The following is a 17268-nucleotide window of genomic DNA, read 5'->3' as shown; positions in this document are numbered from 1 at the left end:
ACAAAAATTGGAGACACTCACTCTAAGATCAACTCATTTCCATGTATCACTTCCATGTGTTCATTAAATCATGGAACTGAGATCAAAGGATAATATATGAGCTTTTTTTTTTCATCTCAAAGAATAGGTCTTGGAGTTTTTTGAGCCAATGTTCAAGTCAATAGTTTTTTTCTTCTCTATTTTGGAGAGAGAGAGCATGTGAGTTGGGGAAAGGGGCAGAGAGAGAGTGAGAGAGAGACAGTGAGAGAGAGAGAGAGAGAGAGTAAGAGAGAGAGAATCTCATGGAGGCTCCATGTTCAGTGCAGATCCCTATATGGGACTTGATCCCACAACCCTGGGATCCTGACCTGAGCTGAAATCAAGAGTCGGACATTCAACAGACTAAGCTACCCAGATGCCCCTAGAAAACGTTTATTTGTAGGCAAAATATATATTTTACATATAAGAGAAATTATTTTATTTCAATACAAATAGCTTAATTACTTCATTATAACCATCTTCAAAGTTGTAGAATATTCTATCTTCATTCAAATATAAAGTATTAAATGATTTCCTTGCTGTATTTATTTAAATATTTGTATTTGTCTAAATCTATAAATCTAAAATAATTTATCAGTCTCTATATTTAAAAATACTGCTACTCAAATTATTTTACAAGTAATTATAAGATATATTTCTGCATTTTATATAGAGTTCTTTTATATAGAGTTCACTTTTTGTGCTTTGTGATCCATTTATTATTTAGATAAATGTTGGGGAATAGAAGATATTTAAGTGTTTATATGGAAGGGGAATTGTCTAATATCAATAGCACTGCGATTGTTTCTAATAATCAAAAAGTAATTTATTTTCATTCTTTGCGTGACATTACTGGAAAATAGTTTATGTACAAGCTGTTTAACTCTTGGGAAAAAATTAGTAGGTTCTGTTGAGATAGAACACTACATCAACTTCAACTCAAATTTTGGAAATTCTTTTGTTACACTTTCAGTATATCTATAGTTCACACATATCTTCTTTCATGATACTTTTAACTCTGGCTTTCTAAAATGAATAGGTCTTCTATGTACATAAATGGCTTAATAACATCTATACGAACTTTTTCACATGATAGGAAGTCTAAAAATGTATGTTCCTGGGGTGGCGTGGTAATAGTCTGTAACTACTGATTAAAACCTGTCATCTTTAGAAAGAAAAAAAAAAACTTGACCTTGATCTCCAACCTGATAAGAAGTTTGAATGCTAGATGAAAGGGTAGTCTATAACAGAAAAATTGAAAAAAATATGAACTTCTTAAAGCCAAAGATCTTTCCACCAAAAGAGTCTTTCTTTAAAAATTCTTTGAGCATAGGTATAGCATTAAAGTCAAATAGCCAAATGGACAATAATATGATGCCAAAGCTATACAAGGAAGGATTTCCATGTGTCCCAACAGGGAGTGTGTATGCTTCTCTGTTATCAAATGATCAGATAATTAGTGCACTGGGTCATTGGAATGGCCAAAGAACAAGGAATGACCAAACTCATGAAAACAGGAAAACAAAACAAAACAAAACAAACAGCAACAACAACAACAAAACCATGTTGAAAAGCTTTCTGGATGATATGTTTGATGTCATCATGCAATACTATGAAGAGTATAGCTTGTGGCTACGGGTGAGATTGCATTTCTTCCATGCTGATTTCCCAACATTAAAAAACATTGAAAAAAAGAAATACATCTACGGGCCTTGGACCTAGTCCAAACACTGAAATTATCTATCTTATCTATCTATCTATCTATCTATCTATCTATCTATCTATATCATCTGTCATCTATCATTTACCTACCTACCTATCCATTTATCCATCAAGTATATATAAAATGAGATCTAGAGATGTTATCTGTATTGTTCAGACACATAACTCTGAGATGGCAGTCAGTACTGTCATCAGGACACTTAGCTTCCTGATCAAGTTTTTTTTTCTATTCCTTATCCTGGAAAGATTACATAGACAGATGAGTGGTAGGGGGCAGTTGTTGTTTATTTCTTGTCTTTTTTTCTTCTTTTTTGCATTCGCATAGTTCTCCTTGCCTTCTCTGGCATTCTCATAGTTGTTTTTAAGCAGTTACACCCATTGTGTTATTGAGTTATTGACATGTAGAGTATATATAGGCTAGTCTGATATAGTTTAGTCTTCAAAGAGAAGGGCTCACACTCTATAAGGTGGGTGAGGCACAAGGTCATTAGAAGAGGTATGGAAAGAAACTGCTAGAACTTATTTTACATGTATTTTTAAATCTACAGAATATTAAGAAAGAAGCAACACATTACTCGTGTTTAATTCCTTGATTGAGATTGGCATCTTCACTCAGCCTTGGATGTCAGGTCATTAGATGGCATCCTAGGCTAAGGGTTCAGTTAACAGTGACACTGGTATTTGTTGTTTGGCTTTTATCATATTTTGATGTTTTGAAATTTCATGTATTTGATTAGGTGAACTTTTTATGAGTAAATATACCTGGTTTTATAAACATTCCTCAAAAAATGGGAAAGGTTGAGTATAAATAATAAAGAAGTATGAAGTTTGACCTATTGGGAAGGTTAACTCTTTCAGAGAAGCATGGGAGGAAGTCATGCTCTTGTTTCTAATACTTTTAAATAATATATCCAGCCTCTTAAATATCAAAGATATGACTAAAGTCTCTTTGGATAAATACCTACTCTTCTAGTCTCTTTTATCTCCCCATACCACTCAGAGTTAACCACTGCCATTGTTTTGATGTATACCATTCTCAGATGATAAAACATGAGCTCAGAATATGATCTAACATTTTACAGTATATGCTATTTTTTTAAGTTTATTTATTTATTTTGAGAGAGAGAGGAAGTGAGGGGCAGAGAGAGAGGAAGAGAGAGAATCCCAAACAAGCTCCACACTGTCAGCACAGAGTCTTTCTTGGGGTTCAGTCTCATGAACCATGAAATCATGACCTGAGCTGAATCAAGAGTTGGATGCTTAATTGACTGAGCCACCCAGGCATCCCTCAGTATACACTTCCAAAAATTCATTAGAGAGATAGTTTCCCAGACAAACAAAAACTAAAGGAGATTGTGACCACTAAACCAGCCCTGAAATTTTAAGGGGGACTCTTTGAATGTTGAAAAAGCAAAACAAAACAAAAAAGACCAAAAGAAACAAAGACTAGAAAGAACCAGAGAACATCATGAGAAACACCAACTAACTCTACAGGCAACACAATGATACTAAATTCATATCTTTCCATAACCACTCTAAAGTCAATGGACTAAATGCTCCAATCAAAAGACATAGGGTAACAGAATGGATTTTTTAAAAAAAAGACCCATATATATATTCTGCCTACAACAGACTCATTTTGGACCTGAAGACACTTGCAGATTGAAAGTAAGAGGATGGAAAACCATCTATCATACTAATGGATGTCAAAAGAAAGCCTCAGTAGACATACTTATATGAGACAAACTAGACTTTAAAGCAAAGAATGTACTAAAAGATAAAGAAGGGCACTATATCATAATTAAGGGGTCTAACCACCAAGAGGAGCTAACAATTTAAATATTTATGCCCCCAACTCGAAAGCACCCAAATATATAAATCAACTAATCACAAACATAAAGAAACTCATTGATAGTAATACCATAATAGCAGGGGACTTTAATACCCACCCCCCTTACACCAATGGACAGATCATCTAAACAGAAAATCAGCAAGAAAACAATCGCTTTGAATGACACACTGGACTGGATGGACTTAACAGATGTATTCAGAATATTTCATCCTAAAGCAGCAGAATACAGTGGACCATTCTCCAGAATAGATCACATACTGGGTCACAAATCAGCTCTCATCAAGTACAAAAAGATCAATAACATACCATGCATATTTCAGATCACAATGCTATGAAATTTGAGATCAATCACAAGAAAAAATTTGGAAAGACCATGAATACTAGGAGATTAAAGAACATCCTACTAAAGAATGAATGGGTTAACCAAGAAATTAAAGAGGAAATTAGAAAGTACATGGAAGCCAATGAAAATGAAAACATGGTAGCCAAAACCTCTGAGATGCAGCAAAGGCAGTCATAAGAGGGAAGTATATAACAATCCAGGCCTTCCTAAAGAAGGAAGAAAGGTCCCAAATATGCAACCTAAACTTACACCTAAAGGAGCTGGAAAAAGAACAGCAAATAAAGCCCAAAACCAGCAGAAGGGAATGATAAAGATTAGAGCAGAAATCAATACTATAAAAAAAACAAAAAATAAAAAACAAAAAAACAAAACACCAGATCAACGAAACCAGGAGCTGGTTCTTTGAATTCTTTGAAAGAATTAACAAAATTGATAAACCCCTAGCCAGACTGATAAAACAAAACAAAACAAAACAAAACAGGAAAGGACCCAAATAAGTAAAATCAAGAATGAAAGAGGAGGGGCGCCTGGGTGGCTTGGTCGGTTGGGCGGCCGACTTTGGCTCAGGTCATGATCTCGCGGTCTGTGAGTTCGAGCCCCATGTCGGGCTCTGGGCTGACAGCTCAGAGCCTGGAGCCTGTTTCGGATTCTGTGTCTCCCTCTCCCTCTGCCCCTCCCCTGTTCATGCTCTGTCTCTCTCTGTCTCAAAAATAAATAAACGTTAAAAAAAATTAAAAAAAAAATAAAATAAAAGAATGAAAGAGGAGAGATCACAACTAATACCACAGAAATACAAACAATAATAAGAGAATTTTATGAGAAATTATATGTCAACAAATTGGGCAATTGAAAGAAATGAAAAAATTCCTAGAAACATATCACTACCAAAACTGAAATAGGAAGAAACAGTAAATTTGAACAGACCCATAACCAAAAAAGAAAGTGATTCAGTAACCAAAAGTCTCCCAGAAAACAAGAGTCCAGGGCCAGATGGCTTTTCAGGGAATTCTACCAAACATTTAAGAATTAACACCTATTCTTTTGAAGCTCTTCCAAAAAATAGAAATGGAAGGAAAACTTCCAAACTCACTCTATGAGGCCAGCATTACCTTGATTCCAAAACCAAAGACCCCACTATAAAGGAGAACTACAGACCAATTTCCCTATTTAACATGGATGCAAAAATTCTCAAAAAGATTCCAACAAATTGAATCCAACAATACATTAAAAGATCTATTCATGGGTACCTGAGTGAATCATTCAGTTAAGCTTCCAGTTCTTGATTTCAGCTCAGGTCATGATCTCACGGTTCATGGGTTTGAGCCCCCATCAGGCTCTGCACTGCCAGTGAGGAGCCTGCTTGGGATTCTCTCTCTCTATCTCTATCTCTATCTCTATCTCTATCTCTATCTCTATCTCTATCTCTATCCCTCCCTCCCTCTCTTCCCCTCCCTGCCTGTCTTAAAGGAAGGAAGGAAGGAAGGAAGGAAGGAAGGAAGGAAGGAAGGAAGGAAGGAAGGAAGGAAGGAAAAAGAAAGAGAAAGAAAGAAAGAAAGAAAGAAAGAAAGAAAGAAAGAAAGAAAGAAAGAAAGAAAGAAAGAAAGAAAGAAAGAAAGAGACAAGGTAGAAAAAAAGAGAATTATTCACCATGAACAAGTATTCACCCTCAGCACAAGTCAGATGACTCCTCCTACCAGTGCCGGCTACACATCGCACCCGTCGCTGTCCAAGCACCTCTTCATCATGCACAAGCTGAAGGAGCTGCAGCTGGTGTCCAAGCAGAACAGGGCCGGGGAGGAGAACCAGTAGGAGAAAAAGCCCAGTCACGAGGATGAGGTGCCCGATGGCACAGTGTCAGACCAGAAGTGCAAGGTGTGCACAGGGATGGTTCAATATCCACAAATCAATCAATGTGACACATCACATGAATAAAAGAGCATAAGAACCACATGAACTTCTCCATAGATGCAGAAAAAGCATTTGATAAAATATAGCATCCTTTTTTATAAAAACCATCAAGAAAGTAGGAATAGTAGGAACATATCTCAAGATCATAAAGGCCATATACAAAAGACCCACAGCTAATATCATCCTCAGTGGGGAAAACACTAAGGTCAGGAGCATGACTGGGATGTCCACTCCCACCACTGTTCAATGTAGTGTTGGAAGTCCTACCCTAAGCAATAACACAGCAAAAAGAAATAAACATCATCCAAATAGGCAAGGAGGAAGTCAAACTTTCACCCTTCACAGACAACATGATACTATACATGGGAAATCTGAAAGACTTCACCAGAAAACTGCTAGAACTGATACATGAATTTAGCAAAGTCACAGGATATAAAATTAATGTACAAAAATCTGTTGCATTTCTGTATACCAACAATGAAGCAGCAGAAAGAGAAATCGAAGAATTGATCCCATTTACAATTGCACCAAAAACCATAAAATACCAGGAATAAACATAACCAAAGAGGTGAAAAATCTATACACTGAAAACTATATAAAACTTAAGGAAGAAACTGAAGAAGACACAAAAAAATGGAAAAAAGATTCCATGCTCATGGATTGGAAGAACAAATATTGTTAAAAAGTTGATACTACCCAAATCAATCTACATATTCAATGCAATCCCTATCAAAATAACACCAGCATTCTTCAGAGAGCTAGAACAAACTATTCTAAAATTTGTATGGAATCAGAAATGACCCCCTAATAGCCAAAGTAATGTTGAAAAAGAAAACCAAAGCTGAAGGCATCACAATCCCAGACTTCAAGCTGTATTACAAAGCTGTAATCAAGACAGTATAGTACTGACACCAAAACAGACACATAGATCAATAGAACAGAATAGAGAACCCAGAAATGGACCTACAAATGTATGGCCAACTAATCTTTGACAAAGCAGCATAGAATATCCAATGGAAAAAAGACAGTCTCTTCAGCAAATGGTGTTGGGAAAACTGGACAGTGACATGCAGAAAAATGAACCTGGACCACTTTCTTACATCATACACAAAAGTAAACTCAAAATGGATGAAAGACCTAAGCATTAAGACAGGAAGTCATCAAATTATAGAGGAGAAAGCAGGCAACAATCTCTTTGACCTTAGCCGCAGTAGCTTCTTACTGGCCATGTCTCCAGCAGCAAGGAAAACGAAAGAAAAAATGAACTATTGGGACCTCATCAATATAAAAACTTCTCTACAGTGAAGGAAACAATCAGCAAAAATAAAAGTCAACCAACAGAATGGGAGAAGATATTTACAAATGACATATCAGATAAACGGTTTGTATCCAAAAGCTATAAAGAATTTACCAAACTCAACACCCAAAAAACAAATAATCCAGAGAAGAAATGGACAAAAGACATGAATAGACACTTTTCCAAAGAAGACATCCAGATGGCTAACAGACACATGAAAAAATGCTCAACATCACTCATCATCAGGGAAATACGAATCAAAACCACAATGAGATATCACCTCACACTTGTCAGAATCACTAAAATTAACAACTCAGGCAACAACAGATGTTGGCAAGGATGTGAAGAAAGAGGAACCCTTTTGCACTGCTGGTGGGAATGCAGACTAGTGCAGCCACTCTGCAAAACAGAATGGAGGTTCCTCAGAAAATTAAAAATAGAACTACCCTACAGCCCAACAATTTCACTACTAGGTATTTATCCAAAGAATACAAAAATGCTGATTCAAAGGGGCACAAGTACTCCAATGTTTATAGCAGCACTATCGACAGTAGCCAAAGTATGAAAAGAGCCCAAATGCCCATCAACTGATGAATGGATAAAAAAGTGGTGTATATACAGAATGGAGTGTTACTCAGTGATCAAAGAGAATGAAATCTTGCCATTTGCAACAATGTGCACGGAACTAGAATGTTCCATGCTAAGTGAAATGTCAGTCAAAGAAAGACAAATACCATATGATTTCAGTCACATGGGGAATTTAAGCAACAAAACAGATAAACATAGGGGAAAGGAAGCAAAGATAAAGTGAAAAACAGAGAGGGAGACAAACCATAAGAGACTCTTAAATACGGAGAACAAACTGAGGGTAGCTGACAGGGTGTTGGGTGGGGGGGATGGGCTAAAAAGGTGACAGGCCCTAAGGAGTGCACTCATTAGGATGAGCACTGGGTGTGATATGTAAGTGATGAATCACTAAATTCCACTCCTGCAACCATTACTACACTATATGTTAACTAGCTTGGATTTAAATAAAATTTAAAAAAATTAAAAATCATTACATGTTTCTCATTTGTAATTAAGCAGACTGAGATATTCCCATTGTCATCAAATGATACTGGATCTGAGTAAGACAGACTAATGTATTTTTTACATTCTTGTGTATTAGTTACATGTCAGTGTCTTTGACTGAATGAAAAAATACGTCAAACTAATCAACACACCCCCAGTAGGGTTACATGCGAAAAGACTGTTTAGTGACACATGCACTAAATAAGCATTTATTTTTCTTCATAATTTCTAAATTGAAAGAAGTCCCTTAAGACCTCAAGTAGGAGGTTTCTATACCAGGTCCTCTAGATTTTTTTTCAAAACAATTTCTTTCATTAATTAATTAATTCTCATGACTCTATAGGACTCTCCTCTATTCAGACCATTCCTTAATCTGTATCCCCAATTACTCCCTCATTAAAGTTGTAGTCCTATAGATGCCTATTGATGTTTTGTTTCATTGTCTTTTTTTTTTTTAACGTTTTATTTATTTTTGAGACAGAGAGAGACAGAGCATGAAGAGGGGAGGGTCAGAGAGAGGGAGACACAGAATCCGAAACAGGCTCCAGGCTCCGAGCTGTCAGCACAGAGCCCGACGCGGGGCTCGAACTCACGGACCGCGAGATCATGACCTGAGCCGAAGTCGGCCGCTCAACCGACTGAGCCACCCAGGCGCCCCCCATTGTCTTACCGTAACTATATTCAATCATATATTTTAAGAAATATTTTCTTTAGCAACTACTATGTGCCAGGCATTGAGCCTATCAACTTGCTAAGGCTAAAATGGTAAATATGATACCACCCTGCTCTCAGAGAATTTTACAGTCTAGCCAGTTATCTCAAACTCAAATCTTTGTGCCTCCAAATTTCTCTGTCATTGTCAATGGCACCACCAAATGTCTCAATCAGCTACACTCAAAATTTGAAATGTATCTTTGACTCAGTGGTCACTTTAATTCTCTGTATCAAGCCAATGATTTTTGTAATTATTCCCTCAAATTATTTCTTTGGTCCATATATTCCTTTCTCATGACTATTATAATAGCTTTCCAGCTGAATTTTATGACTTTTACTCTTTTCTTATTCCATTTCACCTTCATGCTCATTAAAAACTAATTGTTTATAAACATGACTTTCATCATGTCACTATTAAAAAACCTTTTAATAGCTTCCTTGTTTTCTACCTCATCAAAAATATGCTCAATGAAATTCTAATCCTCCAAGAATCAAATTCATCCCACCTTTAATTCCCATGCTACATTGCATCATGAATTTTAAGCCTAATTAAGCTTTGTCATTCTTAAAATGTGTAATATTCATTCTGACTTTGTAATTTCTATTACTATAGACTCCTTCCCATTGGAGTGTTCTCCCTGTTATTTTCTGTCACTTAAGTATGACACTTTGTAAAAGCTCAACCCAATTACCACCTCCTTAATGAAATCTCTGACAGTTTAGGGTAGCAGTTTAAAGTGCAATTCCTGGGGCTTCTGGGTTGCTTAGTCAGTTAAGCGTCCAACATTGGCTCAGGTCATGATCTCACGGTTTGTGAGTTCGAGCCCCACCATCGGTCCAGGCTGAGAGGTGGGTGTCACCCCAAAATCCACCCCACACACACACCCTTGTTCTTTGGAGTTTCCATTTCCAAATCTGGCCCTGACCTGAGTACCTTCTCTCAATCTCTTCCTCAACCCTATTCCCCATCTCAAAACACTTATTCTCATTGAACTCTGGCCAGTTTCTAGTTCCATTCCAAATTCACATAACACTGAAGTTCATTAATCTCCATCCCTCTTTATACCATGTGTCCTGTTTTATTCATCTCCAGTGAGTGTACTAATTCCTTAGGTATCTCTATAATTATCTATGCATAATTCAAGTACTTCTCACTGGAGGAGTTATTATATGCCCATAATTCATTAATGAAACCAGTCATGATGCAATGTTGGCTGGCCAGGATTTCTTCATGAAAACTATGGTTAGATGCCTAATTAACAGCAAGATGAGAAGTTTATATTTAATGATACATTTCAAATACTACAAATTATTCTCCCTTATATACTCTTTGGTTTATGATAAACAGGGATTTAATCATTAGTATAAAATTTCCAAAAATGTATTTAAACAGCTAAAATTTATGAAATATATTTAGATAAAGATTTTAAAGGGGATGATTTATTCTGAGTTCTACATAAATAACCATTCAGTTATTTTACACCATGTGAGAAAATGATTTTAAATCTGTTTCAGTAGGGATTGTAGGGATTGATTACAGATTAATATGCATACTTTTTTCTAGCTAGTATAAATATAGGTTATCATTTCTTCTGAGCCATGGTTTTTCCCATTGTTAAAATGAGGGATTTAAATGCTATTTAACAGTTTTCTGTAATGCTCATGATAATATGATATGACCACAATTATAGAATGACATTTAACTATTAAAAGGTTGTTAGGTAAATTAATATTTGCATACAATGTGATTTTCTAGATAGAATATCGAAGTTAGTTAAGGATTAATTAGCTAATCTAATAAAAGCTTTCAAAGTGACTTGATTTGAAAAGTAAATATAGCAAACAATAACTTTATCAGTATTAGCCAGTTGTAAATAATAAAATCTTTTCACAAAAGCAAAACTAATTAAATGTAACTAGTAATAGCCTTAAGAAATGTGCAATACCCACATAAAGAAAGCTATACACATTTTAAAGAGAAAAAAAAATACTACAAAGATATGCAGAAAAATTTTACAAAAGAAAAGCTAAATGGATGATTTTTTAAATTTTTTTAATGTTTATTATTTATTTTTGAGAGAGACAGAGACAGCCTGAGTGGGAGAGGGGCAAAGAGAAAGGGAGACATAGAATCTGAAACAGGCTCCAGGCTCTGAGTTGTCAGAACCCAATGCGAAGCTTGAATTCACAAACCATGAGATGGTGACCTGAGCTGAATTCAGACGCTTAACCGACTGAGTCACCCAGGCACCTCTCAATGGATGATTTTATATGTGAAAACTGATAACACCCAATTATTGAATAAATGGAATATTTTTTAAATGTGAAAATTCATATTAGATTTGACGATGAGGAAGGGGAGAAGTAGAGAAGAGAAAGAAGAGAATGGGCAGAAAACAATAAAAAAATAATGAAAATGAGAGAAAAAAACAGAAAATTAGTAGATTTTAATGCTCAAATATTCCTATAGGTATAAAATTCAGAATGTTTTCAGCTTGTGGCTCTTCAAATGCTTTTTATCTATAGTTTCTCAGAGGCTTCAGTTTAGTTATGTTACCCAAATAATTATAGTAAAAAATACATGTTTTTGGGGCTCCTGGGTGGCGCAGTCGGTTAAGCGTCCGACTTCAGCCAGGTCACGATCTCGCGGTCCGTGAGTTCAAGCCCCGCGTCAGGCTCTGGGCTGATGGCTCGGAGCCTGGAGCCTGTTTCCGGTTCTGTGTCTCCCTCTCTCTCTGCCCCTCCCCCGTTCATGCTATGTCTCTCTCTGTCCCAAAAATAAATAAAAAACGTTGAAAAAAAAAATTTTTTTTAAAAAAATACATGTTTTTTACAAAGCAGGTATGGTAACAACTAGAATAATACTACCTGGAAAGTTAAGCTAAAGTTCCAAATTTGATTTTCATCATTGGATTTTTCCACCTCTAATTTAATACCTCAAAACATTAACTTAATAAAATTGGGCCCTTTTAGTGGACGGAAGAAGGGGGTGAAAGTTTCAAAGATCAGCAATTTATGGAATTATGGTAACATCATAATTCAATATTTTGCACTCAAGATCAAATATTTCACATATCAGAAAGTAGGGAATAAATAGCAGTACAGTGAAAAGAATATTCAACTGGGAAACCAGATTCCAGTTCCAGAATTAGTCACATGCTGACCTTGTATGTTATTTATCCTTGTCTGGGCCTCTGTTTCTGTTTCTGCCAAAAGAAAGTTTGGACTACCTCATCCATGTCTTTTTCTATTCTAAAATAATTATATCTCCATGATTTTAATCACATGACCTATAACAAACCTAAGACTATTTATCGTAGGGTCACACAAAGCTCTGATCATCAAAATATATCTTGTTAAAGATCCTTGTTAAATGCTGGGAGCCAGGAGATAAGTATTAATTAAACAAGCAAAATACATATATATATCACCCAGAGCACTAGAATTATACATTTTAAAGCTTCTGATCTGCACAGCTTCTGATCTGCATATGTATAATCACTATGTTAAATATGTCATGGACTGAGTCACTGAATGAAAAAAGAAGAGATAACATTTTTTGTGGGCTTATATATTTTTAAAATCTAGCTTCAAGGCTAATGAATTAGCACCCTACCATTACATAAATCTGTTATGGCTGGCTTCTCCTTTGCAAAAAATTAAATCAGTGGTACTCAGACATTTTGGTCTCAGGACCACCCCATACCCTTAAAAATTACTGAGGACCTTAAGCACTATGGTTTATGTGGACTATCTATCAATATTTAATGTATTATATATTAAAACTAAGAAACTTGAAACATTGTTTAAAATAAAAATAATAAGCCATTTAAATGACATTTTTATTTTTATTTATTTATTTTTTTTTTTAATTTTTTTTTCAACGTTTTTTATTTATTTTTGGGACAGAGAGAGACAGAGCATGAACGGGGAAGGGGCAGAGAGAGAGGGAGACACAGAATCGGAAACAGGCTCCAGGCTCCGAGCCATCAACCCAGAGCCTGACGCGGGGCTCGAACTCACGGACCGCGAGATCGTGACCTGGTTGAAGTCGGACGCTTAACCGACTGCGCCACCCAGGCGCCCCTGACATTTTTATTTTTAAAAAAACTATATTTTCAAAAAAATGTGATTTTTTTAATGTTTATTTGCTTGTAAGCTCACTGTATTGCCATGTGTTGTTCTGATTGAAGTATTTTAGGAAAATTCTATCTCACACAGAGATGTAATTAGAAAGAAGGAACATTTTGATAGCCTTTTGAATAATTGTGGATATTCTGATTTTATGATAAAACTTGAAAAATGGTCGCTTCTTAGAGATTAGTTGTTGCCGTGTAGAATCTGAGACCACATCAATGAAATTTTTATACTTTGTTATGTTAAAATCCATCAGTCTCTGTCACACTTGAGTGGATCTCTTAATGTGTATGATTTTGTAATAGCTTGCTATTTATAAAGTTCTGATTCACTTAATTCACATAATCATGCACATCTCTCAAGTGTTGACACATTTCATTATGTAATATCAAAAAAGCCATATTAATATAACGCCAACCTCATTATAAAAAGTAAGTATATTGGAAAGCTGTAAAATTTAGAGGATTATACAAGTTTTTTAAAATTCTAATTAACACTTGTGAGTCTGAATTTTATCACAAACAACAAATTAGTGTTTTCTTTGAAGTGGCAGGCTTACTTTATTAATTTCACCTGCCAAAAAACTAAGTCTAAGTAACCCTAATTTGTCATCAGTCGCTCTTTAAAGTAAAAATGGTACAATATGTTAAATAGTAGCTTTTCCAGTTTTTTTCAAATATCCAAGAACTCTCCTCAAGATAACTGCACTTCAGCATTGCACCAGAAGTGTTTATGCATGGTTTTCATGTTGTCACCCAGCATATTAATAAAGCTCTGTACCCAATGGTCAAGATTTAATAAAATTAATACTTTTTATTGCTTCATCAATAACATTCTTAAGTGAAAATGGAATTCTTTTTTTCTGGAATTCTTGAAAGCAAAAATATGATGGCAGTTTGGTGCCATTGTCTTGATTCACACTAAGGTGCCAGCAGTTTTCAACGCCATTGCTTTTGCTTTAATCAGTACAAATGTCAACACAGCAAAACTACTAGTAGTACTTTAAGTTTGATATTAGCAGTCCATGAGAGTTTCAGGAATTCCCAGGAGTCTTCAGTACGTACTGAATTAAAGTTTTCAAGCAAAATAAATGCCATTTTAAACCTCCCAAGATACTTTTTTAAACGACTATAAGTACATTTTTACACAATAAATTGAAATGCCTAATCATTCAAGGTTCAAGTAGAGAGAATAAAATTTGAACAAGATAGATTTAAAATATAAGCATAAGGAGTAAATTAAAAAAAAAAAGCATGTCATAGGAAACTATAATAGGGCATAAGGAAGAAAGCAAATGGATTTTTACATATGTGTTTAATCCTTTTAACCATTGCTTCCATACCTTGTAGTTTATAGTCTGAACTGGTTTCATCATTAGAGAATTTCTACTTCTTTGGCTGGCAGCTGTTGGAAATGGTCCTAGGATACAATCTGGAATCTTTTCTCTGACATCCGAAATATATTAAAGACAATGCAGAGTTAACCTCCTTCTCCCAGGACTTAACCCTTTAAATCTGAGTCAGACATGGGCCCAATTTCAAAAGGGTTCTTGCCAATTTGAAGCTAGTCACATGCCATCTTTCTTCAGCCAATCATAGGGCCATGCTAAAAACAACAGCTGGTTAATTGAGATATCATTCTAACACATCTATATAATCACCACTATCATTAACGCTGACTCTGTACCAGAGACTTCTGAGGACAGCACACCATCCTATCAAGACTTATAGCTTCCAACATGTAGCAAGAAAAAATTATGCTCACTCTATATAAGAGTTATGCAGTTTGACCTAAGCCTCACAGTAAGTCAGAAGAGAAAATATTGATGAAATAACTTGGATATGGGATCTTTATTTCAAGGAATACATTTCTTATTCATATTCCCTTTTTGCTGCCAAAGCAAATGAATAGGAAATATCCTCTACGGTAATAATTTTTAGAGTGTTCTTTGCTAGTATATAAAATGGTTTTGTGACTATTAAATATCTGCCAACAAAACATTACAGTATGAAACTAATATTTATTTGGCTCCTACTATAAGGCATGCTTTTAGGCACAAAAGATTTGAGTGGTTTGGCAGACATTATTATTACATAAATTAAATTACAGTACTTTTAGTGTTTGATTGAAACATCTAATTCGAAAGGTTATTGAACAATTACCCAAGAAAATAATTTGTAGCTACCTTTTGGCTTTAAATTATTGCTAATTAATAATGAAAATGTGTTCAAACTACCACACGCCATGCTCTTAGTGCACCTGTGGCAGTAGTAGATTGTATCTAATACTTGAAACATGAATCAGCTAAGATTTAGATGACTTCTCACCAACGGCTAATTACAGGGCAATGACTGAGAAACTTCTTGCAAAATCCTCCATTCTGTTCAACCAGTAAATCTTGCACGTTCTCAGGGCTCAGCCTTCAAATATCTTCTCTATCACATTTACTCTCTGACTTTTATGGTCTTTTTTGTTTCAAATATACTCTCTGTTTGTTCATGATTCCCAAACTTATATTTCCAGTTCTGATACATTCTCTGAACCCCAAACTTGCATATCTAAATCTCTGCTCAACATACTCACTTGTATTTCATGCAGGCATCTTATACGTAACATGTCCCAACCTTAACAGTTAGTTCTCCCTAAACCTCCTGACTGCTTCTTCCCACTCAATCTCAATCTCAGTAAATTGCACCATTACTCACCCAGTTGGTTGTGACAAAACCTTGAAGTGATCCTAGACTGCCCTCCACATCCAATCCGTTAGAAAATCCTGGAGTTTCAACCTTCAAACTATATATTCAGATCTGACTGCTTGTCACCATCTTCACCAATACCACCCTAATCAATAACTTCATCATCAGTCATCTGAAATACTGTATGACCTCCTAACTGGCATCACTGCTTCCATAATTGGCTCCATCTAATCTATCCTGTATACAACAATTAGAGTGATCTCATTGAAATATTAGATTATATTGCTCAAATGCATTTTCAGCACAGTTAGAATACTACTGTTTTATCTTAGCATACAAAGCCATATATAATCTTGCCCTACTAATTCTCTGTTCTTTCTAGTTTCATTTTCACTCAGTTCCAGCCATGTTGTCCTCCGGGTTTGTAATTTCTTTTTTTTTTTTTAATTTTTTTTTAGCATTTATTTATTATTGAGAGACAGAGAGAGAGAGAGAGAGAGAGCATGAGCAGGGGAGGCGCAGAAAGAGAGACACAGAATCCGAAGCGGGCTCCAGGCTCTGAGCTGTCAGCACAGAGCCCCGATGCCGGGCTCCAACTCCCAACCGGTGAGATCATGACCTGAGTGGAAGTCGAATGCTTAACCATTGAGCCACCCAGGCGCCCTGCGGGTTTGTAATTTATGTTCTCTCTCTCCTTTGAAACTCTTCCTAGAGATACTTACAAGTCTTGATCCTTTATTTCTTTCACATCTCTGCTGAAATGTCACCTCATCAAAGGTAGTTCTCTGACCATGTTCTCTAAAATAGTGAATCCTTCACTCTCCATCCTCAACCTTTGCTTACTTGTTTGTCTTAGCATTTACAGCTTGTTGTCTCTGTCTCTGTATACATATGTATCATATATATATACCTATATGCATATATTAATTCATCAATTTATTAGGAGATTGAAAACAGGGATTGTTGCCTCTTTAGTGCTTACAACAGTTCTTGGCACATAGTTGTAAATATTATTGAAGTAAAAAATTAATCAAGTACACATGCATAAGGACTTTGTACATAAACAGTATACATACCTATTTTTTATTTTTTATTTTTTAAATTAATTAATTTATTTTGAGAGATAAAGAGACACTGTGAGAAGGAAAGGGGCAGAGAGAGAGGGAGAGAATGAAAGAACCCCAAGCAGGCTCTGCACTGTCAGCACAGAGACCAATGCAGTGGTCAAAGTCACCAAACTGTGAGATCATGACCTGAGCCAAAGCTGAAAGTCAGATGCTTAACCAACTGAGTCATCCAGGTGCCCCCATAATATCTAATTTTTGAGATATCTTCACTAGCTATACCTAATGGCCAATTCTTTAATAATAAAGTGCTAGAAATTAATGTTGGAACCACATACATAATACATTATAAATTCCCCCTCTCTCTCTCTCTTCTCTCTCTCTCTCTCCACACACACACACACACACACACACACACACACACAAACACACACAGTAATAAACAA

General features: G+C 35.6%; 1 protein-coding gene across 2 annotated transcripts in view; it reads right to left on the bottom strand.

Moving 5' to 3' along the window:
• Positions 1 to 14566, bottom strand: part of TMPRSS11F (transmembrane serine protease 11F) — a 91891-nt gene extending 77325 nt beyond the window's left edge. For both annotated transcript variants that reach the window (XM_058722385.1, XM_058722387.1), the window contains exon 1: positions 14405 to 14566. The gene's annotated coding sequence lies outside the window, so the exon portion shown is untranslated. The remainder of the gene's footprint in view (positions 1 to 14404) is intronic.
• Between the last annotated feature and the right edge of the window lie 2702 nt (positions 14567 to 17268).

This window comes from Neofelis nebulosa, chromosome 3 (genome assembly GCF_028018385.1).
Source record: "Neofelis nebulosa isolate mNeoNeb1 chromosome 3, mNeoNeb1.pri, whole genome shotgun sequence".
Classification (NCBI taxonomy): Eukaryota; Metazoa; Chordata; class Mammalia; order Carnivora; family Felidae; genus Neofelis; species Neofelis nebulosa.
Note: the sequence above shows the minus strand (reverse complement) of the source record. Positions and strands in the feature narration are given on the sequence as shown.